The sequence below is a fragment of the Desmodus rotundus genome, chromosome 9 (assembly GCF_022682495.2).
Source record: "Desmodus rotundus isolate HL8 chromosome 9, HLdesRot8A.1, whole genome shotgun sequence".
Taxonomy (NCBI): Eukaryota; Metazoa; Chordata; class Mammalia; order Chiroptera; family Phyllostomidae; genus Desmodus; species Desmodus rotundus.
This window is the reverse complement of record NC_071395.1, coordinates 87,270,192-87,286,068: the sequence shown is the minus strand read 5'-3', so window position 1 is coordinate 87,286,068 and position 15,877 is coordinate 87,270,192. Positions and strand designations below refer to the sequence as shown.

General features: G+C 47.3%; 1 long non-coding RNA gene across 1 annotated transcript in view; it reads right to left on the bottom strand.

Moving 5' to 3' along the window:
- Nucleotides 1-13,413: 13,413 nt before the first annotated feature.
- LOC128779185 (uncharacterized) overlaps nt 13,414-15,877 on the bottom strand; it is a 3,449-nt gene continuing 985 nt past the window's right edge. Inside the window, exon 2 of the long non-coding RNA XR_008425083.1 lies at nt 13,414-15,530. This is a non-coding gene — a long non-coding RNA (uncharacterized lncRNA). The remainder of the gene's footprint in view (nt 15,531-15,877) is intronic.

Genomic DNA, 15,877 nt, shown 5'->3' with positions numbered 1-15,877 from the left:
TTCCACATGCAAGTGAATGAGAGAAGGCCAGCAGTGCAATGCCAAGGCTACCAGCTCCCTCTGCAGCTCTCCCACACATTGGCCTTCTTCTCAAGTCCCCATCAAACCTCCACCCCTCTCATTCTCCGCAGGCGACAGGGCATTTGCTCAGCGGAACAGTCAGTGGCCTTGACTCCTACCTCCCCCTCCAGCTCATCCCTATTCACTCCTGTCAGAGGATAGGAGTCCTTTCTCCTGTTCAAGGCCACCACCTCCAGCTGTGTGTGCTCCTGTTTCCTACTATCTCCTCCTTGACCTTCTTCCATTCTGCTACTCTTCTCTCTCCCTCTCCCTCTCCCTCTCCCTCTCTCTCCCTTTGATATAGGCCTTGCCAAAAATAGGCTGGTGAGACTAGTGACATGCATTGAATTGCATCCCCCAAAAGATATGTCCAAGTCTTGACACCTAGCACTTCAGAATGTGACCTTATTTGGAAATAGGGTCTGTACAGAGAAAATCAAGTTAAAAATGAGGTTAGTCGCGCCCTAATCTGATATGATTAGTGTCCTTATAAAAAGGGAAAATTTGGACAGAGGGAAGACAATATGAAGACACACGACGGGAGGATGGTCCTGTGAGGTACAAGCCCCTGGCAAAGGAATACTGGCAAACACCAGAAGCTGGAAGAGTCTGCCTGGAGAATTCAAGAAGGATTCTTCCCTACAGCTGTCACCGAGAGCATGGCCCCGCCTACACCCTGTTTTAGGACATGTAGCATCCAGAACTGAGACAATGCCTTCCTGTTGTTTGAAGTCGGGGCACTTTGTGACGGCAGCCCTGGGAAACGCCTACAGTTGGGGAGGCTGACCCTGAGAGCAGCTCTGACCCCTCCTCGCTGTGAGGCTGGCATCCTGGAATGACAGCTGGATGGGGACTCCTCCTGGGCCTCTGCTGGGAACACTGAGTATGTTCTGGCAGTCACCAATATAGAATTTACTTTAAAAGTGAATCCAGAGGTCTGGGACATGTGGTAATCTGTAAACCCGAGGCACCCCACGGACATATCCTAAGTACATTCAAGTCCCCAGCTCCTGGCACTGGGCCTGGTACCCTACAGGCTTCCAGTGCTATGGACTGAGTCAGTGAGTCTGGTCACCTAAGGTCGCAGAAGTCCAGGGAGAGTTTGGGGTTTCCAGAAGCGTCTCCAAGCCTAGAATAGCTTTAGTGCCCATTCACACAGGTCAGTCCCTGGGACACAGTCAATCTCACACCATGGTCAAGACAACCAAGTAAAGTTCCGAGATGCTCCGGTGGCGTCTGCTGACAGTTTCCCAAGGGTGACTCACAGCTCTGCAGAGAGAAGTAAGGCTCTCTCATTCTTTCTGCTGCCTTTCCAGGAAGCCCTGGGAACAGAATGCAAAAGCAGCTCTTTCCATCCAACCTAGCATCTGCTTCCAGCTGCAAGAGAATGAGCAGGCCATCATATAACATTTAAGTGGCTGTGACCACAATTTTCCCATTTGAAGCCTGGAGCCCAGCAAGTGCCCTCCCCCTCCCCCATCCAGGCCTTTCAAGTGGTCTGAATATCACCTTCCACTTTCATCAGTCTTCCCCACTAGACGCGACCCCTGACATATTAATACTCTTTATAGACTGGGGCTCAGCTCCTAGTAGGAGCTCAACAAATGTTCAATAAAATGAATTTTTAAAGCAGTTCTTGAGTCGTCAGGTCAATGCTGAAGCAAAGTGACACAGAGGAACCTAACTCAGCGGAGGTTTGTCAGCCACCCGTTCTATCGGGTTCCTAGTAGCACCCGCTGCCAGTGACCCTCTTAAACCAGCACTCCACGGGTCTGCCGAGTCCACACCCTCTTTCCTCCCTGGCGCTCACAGCCCCGATTCCTAGACCAGTAGCCAGGAGCCAAAGCAGACTGGTGTTTAGGTGGAATTTGAATGACTGTGCTTTCAAGTGAAATAGATACCAGAGGTTCCTCTGAGTGTCTGATTGATAAACGGAAAGAACTTTCAATGTCCCCAGGGTCTGTGGTGGGAGCTAAGTACCCCAGAATGGGCAGACTAGGAGCCTGGAGGATCAAGGAACATGAGTGCCCACAGGTCAAATCCCGAGGCACAATTCCAATCTCACATTTCCAGCAGCCTGTTTGGATAAACCAGTTGAGTGAGACTCTTCATGGGTCTATCAGAAAGAATGCATTCCTTCAGGCAGTGCCGTTGTCTTGGTGGCTCTGGAGGACACGCTTGTGCCTGGAAAAGCTTTACTGTATTTACACATGATCAGTGCCACAATCAATTGGTTGAACGATGAGGTGCTGAGCTGAGGAATGCCGCAGACCTGCCAGCATTTATGGGGCCCTTTAGTACGTGTGCATCGTGGTGGAGAATCAGAGGCAGAGACCCAGTCACTAGAGAAGGAGAGTCTGCCTCTGTTGGGGAGCCAGGAGTCACACAGAACAGCACAGCATCAAAAAGGGGGGCCAGGGGCTCAGGCTTGAGAGCCGGGCTGGGTTCCAATCCCGCTCTGCCCCATCTAAGCTGTGTGCCCTGGACTGAAGAGGTTACACAACTTCTTCTTCCTGTCTCAGTTTCCTTAAATGTACTAATCATAGTACCTACTGCGTAAGGCCACTTCTGAGGGTTGAATGGACTATGCGTGAAGCACTTGGAACAGTTTCTGGCACGTTGTCAGTGTTAATGGCTGTCGTTATTATTAGTGCTGGCTATGCTGTTAAGTGAGATAGAACGCACAAAGCGCTAAGCAGTGCCTGGTACTTACCGAGCAGTCCGTAATATTAACTATTACCATTACCATTTTATTTTTAAGTTCTGAATTAGTTATCTATTGCTGTGTATTAAATTACCTCAAAATTTAGCAGCTTAATCCAACAATAAACATTTATTGTCTCATATACTTTTTGTGGGTCAGGAATTTGGCAGCAACTTACAACTGCATGGTTCTAGCTCAGGATTTCTCAAAAGGTTGCAGACTAGCTGATGCCTGGGGCTCGACTAGGGTCTGCTTCCCAGACGGCTCACTCACACGTCCTGCGGGCGAGGTGGTGCTGGCTATTGGCAGGGGGCCTTAGTTATTCCCCCACGTGGACCCGTCCTGGGGCTGCTGAGGTGACTTCGCGGTACAGAGGCGGGTTCCCCTCTGGGGAGTAACCCAGCAGAGAAAGGTGGAAGCCACATGTCTTTGATTGTGAAACTCTGTGCCACAGGAACCCATCAGTTACACGGGTCCGCCCTGTTCGCTTTGGGAGGGTTGCACAAGGCTGGGGATCCCACAGAGACTCCCTGGGGGCCATCCTGGAGGTGGGCTGCCCCAAGTCCTAAATTGTGTGGCAAAGACTATGATTTCCATAGGAATTCAGATGAGGAGAGAAAAACAAAGGTTAAAGTACTCAGGGAATGTCTGGGTTGTTTTTTGTTGTTTTTTTTTTTTTTAGCTAAATCTTGAAGGATGTCTTTCACCATTTCTTTTTCCTCAGAGTCCTTACTTCTGTAGTACTTGGAAAGAGAGAAGGGTAGGACTTTCATAATCATAAGGACAACAGGGAAGCAAGGGGAGTATGAGGGGACATTTAAGAGAGGTGACCTATTTGAGGGATGGCAAAGGGGAGACTGACATTGGGAAGGAAAACTGTCCAGAAATAAGGTAATAGATGCAGCCTGGGCCTGTCCAAAGCCAAGAAAATACACTTGAACTAGCTGAAGTAGAAAGTAAACATTAAAGGCAGAAGGCTTTGGCTAAACACATTTTCAAAATGCCTGTAGGCTTGTTCGATGTGGGGGGTTGAGGCTGCGTAATGGATTTCTGAAGGTGGAAAATATTCTCCTCTAAGGGACAGTCGCTTCAATGCAAGCCTGCCCTGGCAAGGTCAAGGCAATACCAGGAAACGGATTTGAATGGCTTCCTTTTATTAGGATAGGAAGCTCCCATTGATAAGAGAGTTGGAATCAAGTATTCCAGTTGGAGGATGAGCCTCCCCGGAGGAAACGCTGGAGGGGGAGATAGTCTGTGTTTACTCGGCGCGCCCGTGAGCCTGCCGTCTATACAAACTGCAGCATGGGCGCAGCTGAAGATAGACCCGCCTAACGGAGGAAGACCAATGTCTGGTGCTTAGCCAGCCCAAGAGGAAGCGCCTGACCACACCCACCCAGCTGGCGGACTCGCAGCCGCTCAGACACGCTGGGGGCGAGGGCCACTCTGCACACTACTGCCCTGACGCTTCACGCTGCTGTGCTGGGCGGGGCCGTGACAGTCGCGAAGCACCCCCTTCCTGCCGTGCATGGAAGAACATGGAGTATCTCTTCCAGTGACTCCAGTCAGCTGCAGGGAGCACCTCATGAACCCCCTTAAGACATGGCTGTGGTCCACGCATCAAGACAACACTGAAACCCAACATTTGTAGATCAGTGTGGGGTCCCCACGTGCTCCCAGTATGACGCTGAACGACTTGCAGCCCTGGCGTGCACTGCGCTGCCGAGAGGGGTGGCACAAGTCAGACGTTTCTGGATTTGAATCAGCGCCTTCCCTTGAGTATGATCTTGGCTAGTGCGGCTGACCACTCAGAGTTTCAGTTTCCCCACGTGGGAAATGGGGAGAAGGCTCACTGATGAGGGGCCCTCGGACAGCGCCTAGCATTTAGCAAGAGCTCATAGACAACGACCACCACCACGATCGCATTGCTATTCCGTTATTATTCCACACCTTCTGGTCTTCATCTGCATGTTATTTCCAGCCCAGAATGCACTCCTCCCCATCCCCCTCTTCCCCTTCTCTTCTTTCAAAGCTTAACTCAGATACCACCCACCTGCTTCCAGTGAGGCCCCAGGCTGGTTGAGATGCTGTAACTCACAAAGCCCTGGGCAGCTGTCCCCACTCCCCTCCTGGCACAGAGCACTTAGTACAGTGAGGACTGGTTGACCAGTTGGCCTCACCCACAGTAAACCCCTTGTAAATCCCTTCTTCTTTGTATTTCCCAACATGGAGCGCAGTGCCCGGCCTGGCCAGGCACTCCCCACACATCCTGACAGTGCAGTGCTGGGCTTGTTTCATAGTCCACAATTCAGGCCCTAACAGTGTGCCAGCAGCCCCAGCAGGCTTGCTTTTGACCTGGATCATCTGCAAGTCAAGGCTGCAGATTACAGTGATTCAGGAGGAATGGGGCGGGCAGGGGTGGGGAGGTGGGGGTGAGCAGCTTCCTTTCCAGAAGAGCCTTCCCTCTTACAATGCAGCAAAACCTGAAGTAACGCTTTTCCCAGGGAAGATAGGAGGGGTATGAAAAAAAAAAAAACTAGCCAGGGAACAGAGGGCTTGCAGCCTAGACCTTTCTTGTGACTTCTGAAAAGCCCTTAATTCAGCTCCAGCCTAGAACAAGCACCTCAAGGAGTTCCCTAGAACTAAGGAGTGACTTTCACAATCTCAAGAGACTGTGGACAAAGTCCAGGATCACCGTGTGATTCATAGGGTGGAGTGGATGATATAAATTATACATTTGCTTTTAAAACTCCATAAAAAACACAGTCTTCTGGGCCTGGCTTCAGCCCTCTGTCCTAGGAGAGTCACTTCCTGACCAGCAGAAGCACCCTGGTTCCTTAAACCGTTTAGTGTGAACCTGGTCTCCCAGGCACACAGGCTCCAATCCTCCTGCCATCTCTGCCCCTTTCCTTGCCCTCACTCTAAAGAGCCTCTTTGTTTTCTTAGCCCTACAGAGTCTGGCTTTGTAAGGCCTCAGGATGATTCTGTTGGCTCTCACACTAGCCAGGAGCTATCACCGCCCACCTGAATCACCACAGCCACCTCCAAACTGCTCTTCTCAGCTGCTGTCTCTCCTCTGTCCACCCCCTCCTGGGCTCCGGTGCCAGACGTGATGGTCCTAGAACATTGCATATGTCGCCCCTCCCCTGCTCAGAAATATTCCGGTGGTTTCCATTTAGTGACAGAATAAAATCTCGACATCATCACCGGGGATTCAAACCCTTTCCAGCCTGACTCCACCACGTCTCTTCAACCTCAACTGGCGGGCTCTAATCAAACGGACTCCCACGTCGTCCCGGCCACACACCAGGCGTGCCCACCCTCAGGCTGCGCCACCTGCCTGGATGCCCTTCTACACTCCTTTTCTTGTGACCAATCATCCAAGGCTGCTGTCCACTTCCTGTGGGTGGCCCAGGAAATAGCCACTACCTCCAAGTAGCTATTGAGCATTTGGGATGTGGCTAGTGACACCGAAGGACTTAATTTTGTACTTTATTTAATTTCAGTTAATTTAAATTGAAAGATGGGTATTTGACTCGGTTTTTGGAAAACGTTTAAGTACATTTGGGATGATTTGATTTTGTGAATCTGCTTTTTCAGCTGTAAGTTTTATGAAATCTAAATACAGACAAGCTATCTTCAATGAAAATTTAGCATCCGAATCGAGATTCCCGCAGATGTAAACTGCACACCGAATTTTAAGACTCAGCATACAAACGAGAACGTAAGGTATCTATTAATCTTTGTGTTGGTTACATGTTGAAATGATATTTGGATATTTTGTGTTTAGTAAACTATATTGTTCAAATCAATTTCACTTTCTTTTTATTTTTCTAATGTGGCTACTAGAAAATTAAAAGTTACACTGTGACTTGCATTTTGCATTATATTGGTAGTTTTATTAAGCAGCCATGCTCTAGACTCTAGGTTCCTGAAGCAATTATCAGGATAGCTCATTTAAAACTTAGTATGAGCAACTTTGTTTTTTTAATCTTTATTTTTATATAACAAAGTCATTAACCACTTTTAATCGCCGATGCCTAGCAACACACACTATTGTTATCTGACACCTGTTTTGCCTGAGCACTTTGCTAGGGGCTTTACCTGTTATCACACTTACTCCTCTCAGCAACCCAGTGGGGTGTGGGCATAATTAGCTCCATTTTTCAGATGAGGAAAGTGAAGCTCAGAGAGGATAGGTGGTTGGTTTATACCAGGATACTAGTAGTAGCTACATGAGGTAGCGGAACTGGGATTTGAGCCCATACCTGCCTGTCACTTGCTGATGCTCTTTTGTGACTCCAGCTCATACCTGTTAGGAATGAGCACTAAGTACTGCTGTTGAGAATGGCTCGAGTTCTAGTTTCTTCTGCCACCAGTAGTAACTCCACTGTCCTGTTCGCCTCACTGTGAGAGGCTGCTTGACTGATGTCCATTGTGTGATGATATGTACTAATCACGCCCACCCTGCACACACCTCCCACTAATTCAAGTCACCTAATAACCCATTATGTGGCATCATCTAGCCTTTCCAGGTTAGCATAGTGTGTAGCAATATCCAGGATCCTGGTTTTGACAAATGGGACTGAGCCAAAAGTCTCCTCTCTAGTCACTGCATAGGTCCCCACAGTCCTGGAGGGGACCTCAGAAATGCATGAAAATGATTTAGCAGTAGGCAGATGGTACATATGTATTTAAATGACATACATTTAGTGAGCCTTTACCATATGCCATGCTAGATGCTGAAGATACAAGATAAATTAGCTGTGTCCTTGCCTCGAAAGGTCCACAGTCTGGCACGGTAGGTGAGAGAGGGGACAATTACAGTCTGGTGTGACCAGGGCTGTGATGGTAGGGAGTGAGGATGCTGTAGGACCTCAGAGGCCAGGTACCTTGACCAACCTGGGGAAGGAGAGAGGGGAAAGAAGGGAGGGAGGGAGGGGGGAAAAGAAGGAAGGAAGGAAGGGATGAGGTGTGGGAGGGAGGGAAAGGAAGCAGAGGGGAGGCTGGAAGGAAAGGGTCTGGGGAACCAAGGGATGGGAGAGATAGGGGAAGAAGGCCTGGAAATGAAACTAGGAAGCACTCGAGTGTTGCTTACCACTGCTGGCCAAACTAGAAAAATGGCTGCCACTGTTGGGATGGGCATGAACTCCACCAAAAGAGTATAATTTGTCAAAAGTACCATCTCCCCAAGAAAATGTTATTATTCCATGAAAAAGTTTATGCTGGGGGATGGAAGTAAGGCTCCTCAGAAACACTTGAGAGTTCCCGGCTATTGAAGAAGTGCCCACACAACTATTCTTTGTTTCTTTATCTATGAAGATTGCATTAAGAGTAGGGCCACAGAGGGGCAAATCTTTTGGGGACCCAAGACAAAACTGTAGGAATAAAATTTTTTTAGATTTTCCAGCAGAACTTACTGTGCTTTCTGGGTGAATCTATTGCAGGGGTGTCAAACTCATTTTCACTGGGGGCCACATCAGCCTCACGGTTGCCTTCAAAGGGCCAAATGTAATGTTAGAACTGTATAAATGTAACTACTCCTTAACTAGGGGCAAGGAGCTTGATGCTGCCACCGCGCAGAAACAAGGTGCTGGCCGGATGAAACAAGGTGGAGGGCCTTGTGTTTGCCCCCTGTGCTCTATTGGGTCAGTTATGTCTGCCCCCGGGGGAGTTACTTAGCACCCCAAATTCCAATTCCTTGATTGTTGCAACAAATTAGCCAAGAGTCTCTGTGAATTGCTCAATTCTGAGAGAGAAAACCACCTAGGGAAATAGGTGTTTAAATTATTCTATTTAAATTAATTTTTTGAGGTAACATCGGTTGATAACATATCCATCGAGGTATACAACATGGTAACTCGATATCTGTATTCTCTGTTGTGTGTGCCGTGGAAAACGCTGTGCAGGTTCCTGTAAAAAGTAAGAATAGAATGACCATATGAGCCAGCAATTATTCTTCCGGGTATCTACCCCCCAAATATGAAAACACTAATTCATAAAAATATATGTGCCCCTATGTTCCTTGCAGCATTATTCATAATAGCCAAGGCATGGAGGTAAACAAAGCTGTGGTACACACACATAAGGGAGTCCTACTCAGCCATAAAAACATGAAATACTGCCATTTGCGACAACACGGATGGATCTGGAGGGTGTGATGCTAAGTGAAGTAAGTCAGATGGAAAAGGACAAACACTTTGTCAGTCTTTTAAAGTCTGAGCACGTAGCTCCTTGTGCCCTCCAGAATACACACATGGGCAGTCCTGCAGAACTCCGCCCACTCTTAGAGCTGGGTTTAACGTTTTTAGAAATAACTTCCTTCACTTTCCCTGCGGCCCTTAGCAGAAATCCAGGGTAAATGGATAACTAAGAGTTGGCCCAGACCCATTTATGTGTCTGCTATTCTAGAAAGTGCTCTCTGACTTTTTGTCCAGGGCGGCCTTGGGGAGGGCAGGGACACCCCAGAGCACCAGCAGGCTCCTACCAGAGGGGCACAAAAGACCTCAACCAAGGACTGGCTAATAAATGCCTTAAATGCAGTGTTTCAACGTTTCCCCATTGGGATCCACTTTAAGAGCCCAGGAACTCGGATGTTTGAGGTCTAGTTTAGGCTCCATGTAAAACAAGGTCCTTTTAGATGTTACCTCATTATATCCTCCCAGCCAGCATGCGCTTAGCTCCAGGCAAAAGAAGTTCTTGCCACCACCCCTCCTTCAACCATGCTTTAGAGGGTCCTGCGCTGGCCTTCCCCTGCTGCTGTCCCTACTCATGGGGCAAGGCCAAGGGGCCTGCCCAGAGCCTGTGCTCCCCCTCAGCACCAGGTCCCTGGGATCCCAAAGTTCCTTATTTAAGCAGGCCAAGCCAGTCCCCCGGAGTCTGTCCTGACCAGGGCACCGCACCACTAATGTGCCCACACCTAGGCCCGAGGGCGGTCCAGTGGTTGCTGTCGATGGGGGTGTGCAGAGAGCCTGGGCACATGGACCGAGGCATCCCCTCATTACCCTTGACCCTGGTGACGCAGGTACCAGCTCACCAACTGGACAAGTATGCATAAACATATTGACAGAAGGAAACATGGTAGTACTGACTGAAAGCCTGCTCCGTCATCTTACATAACTGTCGCAAACACCGAGATCATTATACCCACTTTACAGATTAGAAGACAAGCCCATGGTATTAATTCACTGTGCCAACGTCTCCACTTGAACTTCTGCTCTCTGGCTGAGGCGATTCCTTATGTTCCCTGTGCATAAATCCCACCCCTCTTCAGAGTTCAGATTTGGGGGCACCCCTGAAGTGCATGGATTTTTCTCATTGATGTATCAGACTCTTTGCACCAGAAGCAGATCTTGTGAGGGCTGGGGGTGGGGAGAGCGCATGGACTGCTGTGAGTGAACCTGAACACAGGAAAGAGAGGAGATCCATTTAAACCACAGAAAGACACGGGACAGTGAGCAGGCCGGGACAATGTTGTGAAACTTTCAAAGGGCTTTTTTTGACAGTTTAAAACGGAACCTCTCATCTTGGACAGACACTGAGGGCATCTGTCCTACAGTTTAATCTTCATGCCAAGTCTTTATAGATAACTACTCCCATTGTGCAGATATGAGAGGCGAGGCTCAGAGGTTCACTTGAATTCCACCCCCACACTACTATCCATGTCCCTCTCTGGAAACAAAACAACGAGCAAACAATCTGATAACGATTTTCATGGTTTAGACAAAAAAGTGGATGGCCTTACCACTTAAGAGAACTTTTCCTATTCCAGTTTTGTTTATTAGCAAAGAAAGGGAATACAGTCACACGTGCAACATTTGCTTGACACACTCAGAGCAGCTTGCTCTTGCTTTCATTTCCTCCTCTCATCTTCTCATGTGTGGGCCTGGCCTAGCCCTCCCACAGCCCGCAGAAAGCTAATCACTAAAGCAAGAGAGGGACCTTGGTGACAGTGCCCCATCTTCTAGACATCCAATTCTGTGATTCTGACTCAGCAGATGCTGCCTTTCCCTGAATGCTCTCATGCCCTAGTCCTTAGTCCTTTATTTCTTTAGCAGCTAACACGGGAGTCTGGGGACAGATACGTTGATGACATTATTTGCTCCAAGAGCCAGCCTGGCATAATCTGACAAAAGCCATGTGGACCATGTCCCAGTACCACTGGGTGAACCTTTACTGCTTAACGGTGAACTCGACCAGTGGACACACCCTGGCATATGGACTGAGGCAAAGGCCAGGTCTGTGAGCCGTGACACGTGACGCTACCCGGCCAGTTAGCCAGGAGTGTGGTTCCTGGAAGCAGCAGGTCCAAGCTTGTTAATCAATCCAGTGTTCTGAGGGAAAGGAAACTCCTGCCACTGGGTTGGGAGCAGAGGATTCTAAGAATAAATTGAGACTCTGCAGGCTTAACCTTCCCTGGAGAAACAGAATTTATGTTAAAAAAAACAGTTACTATTTCCGACAAGCAGCAGCCTATTTACGGGCAGTAAAACATAAAAAGTATTCCTCATCTTTAAGCTCTGTAAGGGAACATAAAAGAGAGGGACGAGCAGGATGTTTTGAATTTCCCAGAAAGAATCTCAGATTTACAGGCAAAGCCTTGTGCTCAGTGTTACATAAATAGATTGCCCGTATGCGGGTGATGCAGTAAGGTGTAAGAGTTCCTATACGTGCTGGTGAATTTCAGATGCACAGGCTTCTGACTTTGGGTAAATCGAGTGAGGTCAGAGCTGGTCAACAGCAGCTCATGGATCTTTCTTGGAGGCTGAGAAAAATATAACCAGTAATTAAAGTCATGTTTTCCATTAATAACAAGCAAAAAACCCACCAACAATGCAATTCCACATGTCTAGTTTCATGCAAAACTTTCCACATGAGGAGCTTATTCTGGTAAGGGAACCATCAATTTTCATTACAAAACTGGCCTTTTCATATCTAGCTCACTTAAGGGGACATCCGGGGCTTACGCACCCTGGAAATACTGCCATAAGCTTGGCTCCTCTTATCTTATTTCTACATCAACCACCTGGAACATTTTACAAACCAGAAGCTGAGCTCCAAGTATAGAACATTTTACCAGAATCAGCCCCAAGAGCTGGTGAACTTCCAGGTGGCAGTCAGCCTGAAGGGGGCTGGAAAAACACACCAACCAACCAACAGAACTACTGGACTCTATGCTACCGCATGGGTAAGTACAGGTAGCTACTTGTTTCTAGAAAACGTCTGAACTTCATACACCTGGGCATTTGGGGCACTACGACAAATTGGGCACAGCAGAAAGAGCACTGGATTCAGAGTCAAAAAAAGGGAACTTCTAGTCCTGTCTCTGTAACTGGTCAAGCCGAGTGAAGCTTTGGGTGTGTCACTTAAACTTCTGTTCCCCTTCGCTTCTTCGCATGCGGATGGGAGTAAGGTTAATGCTGGGTGTTCCTAATCATGCTCTTGTGGGAGAATGAGGTAGAGTAGGTCCAAGAGCTTTGGGGTGTTTAAAATATTACACAAATGTAAGGGATTTGTATATGGGAGGGCTGGAGAGTTCCCTTCCTCTTCTTGTAGGTGAAGGAAGGTAGGAAAGGTCCATGCTTATTTTATTTGTAAGAAAGGTAATCCTATTTTTATAGAATCCACCTATTTTATATTTTATATTGATGATAAGACAGAACACAACTGTGTCACCAGAACCTGGATGGGTCATCATCCTTTCTAGAAAATCAGCACCAGGTTTAACCACTAGGTAACATCACTGATTTTTAAATAAACATATCTAAATGGGTGTGGTCCAATCCTGAGGAGTGAGTAGTCACACTTATTTAAATAGTATTCCCCATGACTCAAAAAAAATGTTGCTCCTCTTTTGGAATTGTTCCTAGAGCCTCTGGCACACTCTTTGATTATGCCTTAGGGTGACAAAAATTTAACCTTTGTGGATAATGATGACTTCGTTAACGGCATGACGTTATCTGGCACAAAGGTTGGTAAATGGGCTAAGTAATGCCATTTTTTATTTAAATTGAAAAAAGGCTGTGAGTATAAGATAGGAAGCCTGTCTTTCTTTTAGTTCTAACAGAAGAGTTACAAATAGTAGATTTCAGGAATTGGCAGTATTGTTGGAAAGGGCTTGTTCCATCCTAAGGTGATCACATAAGAGGAGAAAAGCCATCTGGAAATGTATTTCTACATTTTTTTTTTAGTCACGCCATTATTTATCTTGCAAGACTGGCATTAGACTTTGCGTTTCTAGAAAAAAAGGGCATTGCAACTAAACAACTGTTTGACCATTTTATCACAGTTTCTTGGGGCTTCTGAATCCATTATTTGCATTTGAATGGACAGTCTAGCAATAGAGATGTTTCCAATGAATTAACAACGGGGTCTAGTGGAACTATACACCCATCAGATTCAATTCTAACCAATAGACTCTGCTCCCTTAAAAAGTTTGGAATTTTTTTTCAGTTATGAAAAATATACCTAAAAATTAAAGTATCACTAATATCATTACAATGTAACCTGAAACAACTGCAAGAGTGTTGCTTCTGGTGCAAATAATTTAAATTGTGTTATTTTAAAACAAACACAGTCATACTTTTACTCACTAAACATTGTACACTGGGTACTTCAGTTTTAAATGATGACAATAACTCTTATGGAAAATATTATTTTCTCTCCTTCATTTTTTTATTGTGATAAAAGTCACACATCTAATTATTTGATCATTTTAAAGTGAACAATTCAGTAGCATTTAGTATATTCCCAATGTTCTACAACCATCACCCCTATCTAGTTCCTAAACATTGTCATCACCCCAAAAGGAAACCCTGTACCCATTAAGCAGTCATTTTCCATTCTTCCCTCTCCCAAGTCCCTGGCAACTACTCATATGCTATTTCTATGGGTTTGTCTATTTTGGACATTTTGTATAAATGGAACCTCATAATATGTGGCCTTTGGGTATGGCTTCTTTGACTTAGCATAGTGTTTTCAGGGTTCATCGACGTTGTAGCCTGTGTCAGTACTTCATTCCTTTTTGTGACTGAATAATTCCATTGCATGGATGTACTATATGCATGTGTCTGTCCATTCACCCATTGATGGGTAGGTGGGTTGTTCTCACACTTTGGTTACTCTGAAAAGTGCTGCCATGAACACAGGTGTACAATTTTTTTTCTTTGAATGTCTGTTTTCAATTCTAGAATTTCTGGGTCATGTGGCAATTACATGTTTAACTTTGAGAAACCACCAAACCTCTAACTCAGTTTTACACTTACAATTTCAAGATGGCTTAATTACCAGACAGTTAGAAGCAGTTGGACTCCTGCAGCCAAACCCCAGGCAGGGCTCAAAAGGTCTCTTTTCCAGAAACACTGAGCCAAGCTTGTTCCAACACAAGCTTACAGGCAGGGCTTTGAACAGCTTTCCCTGCTGTTCTACCAGTCACAACATGAACTGGCTGGGCAGGAATACCTTCCTGCCTCCTAGGCATCCTTGGTTCTCCATTATGTTGCACACGCTTTCAGAAATAGGAGAGAAAAATAAAAGTTAACTACCTAACTTACTGGCTTCTCTCACCAAGAATCTGGAGTCCATGTAGAAACGGTACTTGGCAGCCAATAATAGGCCCCTGTCCTGGGCAGTGGTTAGTCCTTCCATGGTTGGAGCACAGAGCCCTCCAAACACCAGTGGGGACAACAGATCTTCCATCCAGGGTAGACTTTTTACCAAGCATTTTACCTGAACATACAGCTCAGAGATTCTGACCCTATCAATCCATAGATACCCGAGTTGATCCTATCCCACTATGTACAAGTATATTGTAAGCTGTCTACCCTATAAGCTTGGCCAGGACAATGGGAGATGGTCCTACTACAGGCATTGTTTGCTGCAGCCCATTTACTGAGTTAAGAGGCTCCTCAGCCATTAACCCAACTCAGACAGTAACTAATTAGCATTGACTTTTTTTTTTTTAATTTAAACCTGTTTCATGAGCTTCTCAGAGTGCTGACCTCTTACCTCAATTGCCTAACACATAGGTAGTTCTGAGCTACAGGAGCCCAAATCAAGGAGCATTACTGCCAAAAACACAGGCAGACCAAAATGGCTTTTCCACTTGAAACTAAACACTAAGAATGAAGAAGTTGGTTTCCGGGGTTTTTGCTAGCAGTCTCTGCCAGCCCAGCTGTCAGGTCGCTCGTCTCCTGGCAGCCCTTTCAGGTGCCTGGCCTGAATCTGCTGTTAGGACAGAAGAAAGCCCCTTGGCTGATCATATCCTCTGTAACCTGGCAGGAAACCTAAAGATCGCCTGCACCAGTCCTCGCGTCTGTTTGCTTATCTGCTTCCTTGTAGGGAAGAGTCTGCATCACAGTGTCCGGTTTAGGGGGATTTTCACCATGACCTCACCCTGCTGCAGCTAACGTCCACTGATTTCTGCGCCGCCTGCAGCAGTTCCGGAGGGAATCCACATTACTGTGACATTAACCAACGCCTCCTAGCACATTTCGGTTAACTTCAACTCCAGTTCTTCTCATTGTGTGGGGGGGGGGGGTGGGGGGGGAAGAAAAGAGGGGTTGCAGGGGGTCTGGAAATGCCAAGATATTGGTGGGTGGACTGACGACATTTGGTTATTTTCAGGGCTTGAGAGAGCAGGATGTCAACAAAACCACCTAAGAAAATAAACCCAATCTTCCAGGCTCGCGCTCGCTGTTTGAATAACTTTGTAGGTAATAGCTTCGAAATGAGGCGCACGAACAGTGACAGCAGGCTTCGGGGATGAAACCTGGGAAAGACAGGGGCAAGAGCGGTCGGAGAGTCCCAAGAGCTGCGTCAGAAGTCTGGTTAAAAGCCTACAGGGTCCCGGGAAACTGGCGCAAATAATTAAAGGGAAACAGAAAGGCGCCCCAGCCGCGCGCCCACCCCACCGGAGATCACCTGACCAAGGCGGCCGCGCGCACGCGAGCAAGAACGTGCCTCGCCGGCACGGGGCGGAAAGCAGGGGATGGTCCGCGGCGTGCGTGCGCGTCCCCGGGAGGCAGCGGGCGCGCGCGCACCCTCGGGGCCACCGCCCCTCTCGGGCCCGCCCTTCTTCCCTCCCTCCCTGTCTTTCCCGGCCCGCCCTGCTCGGCC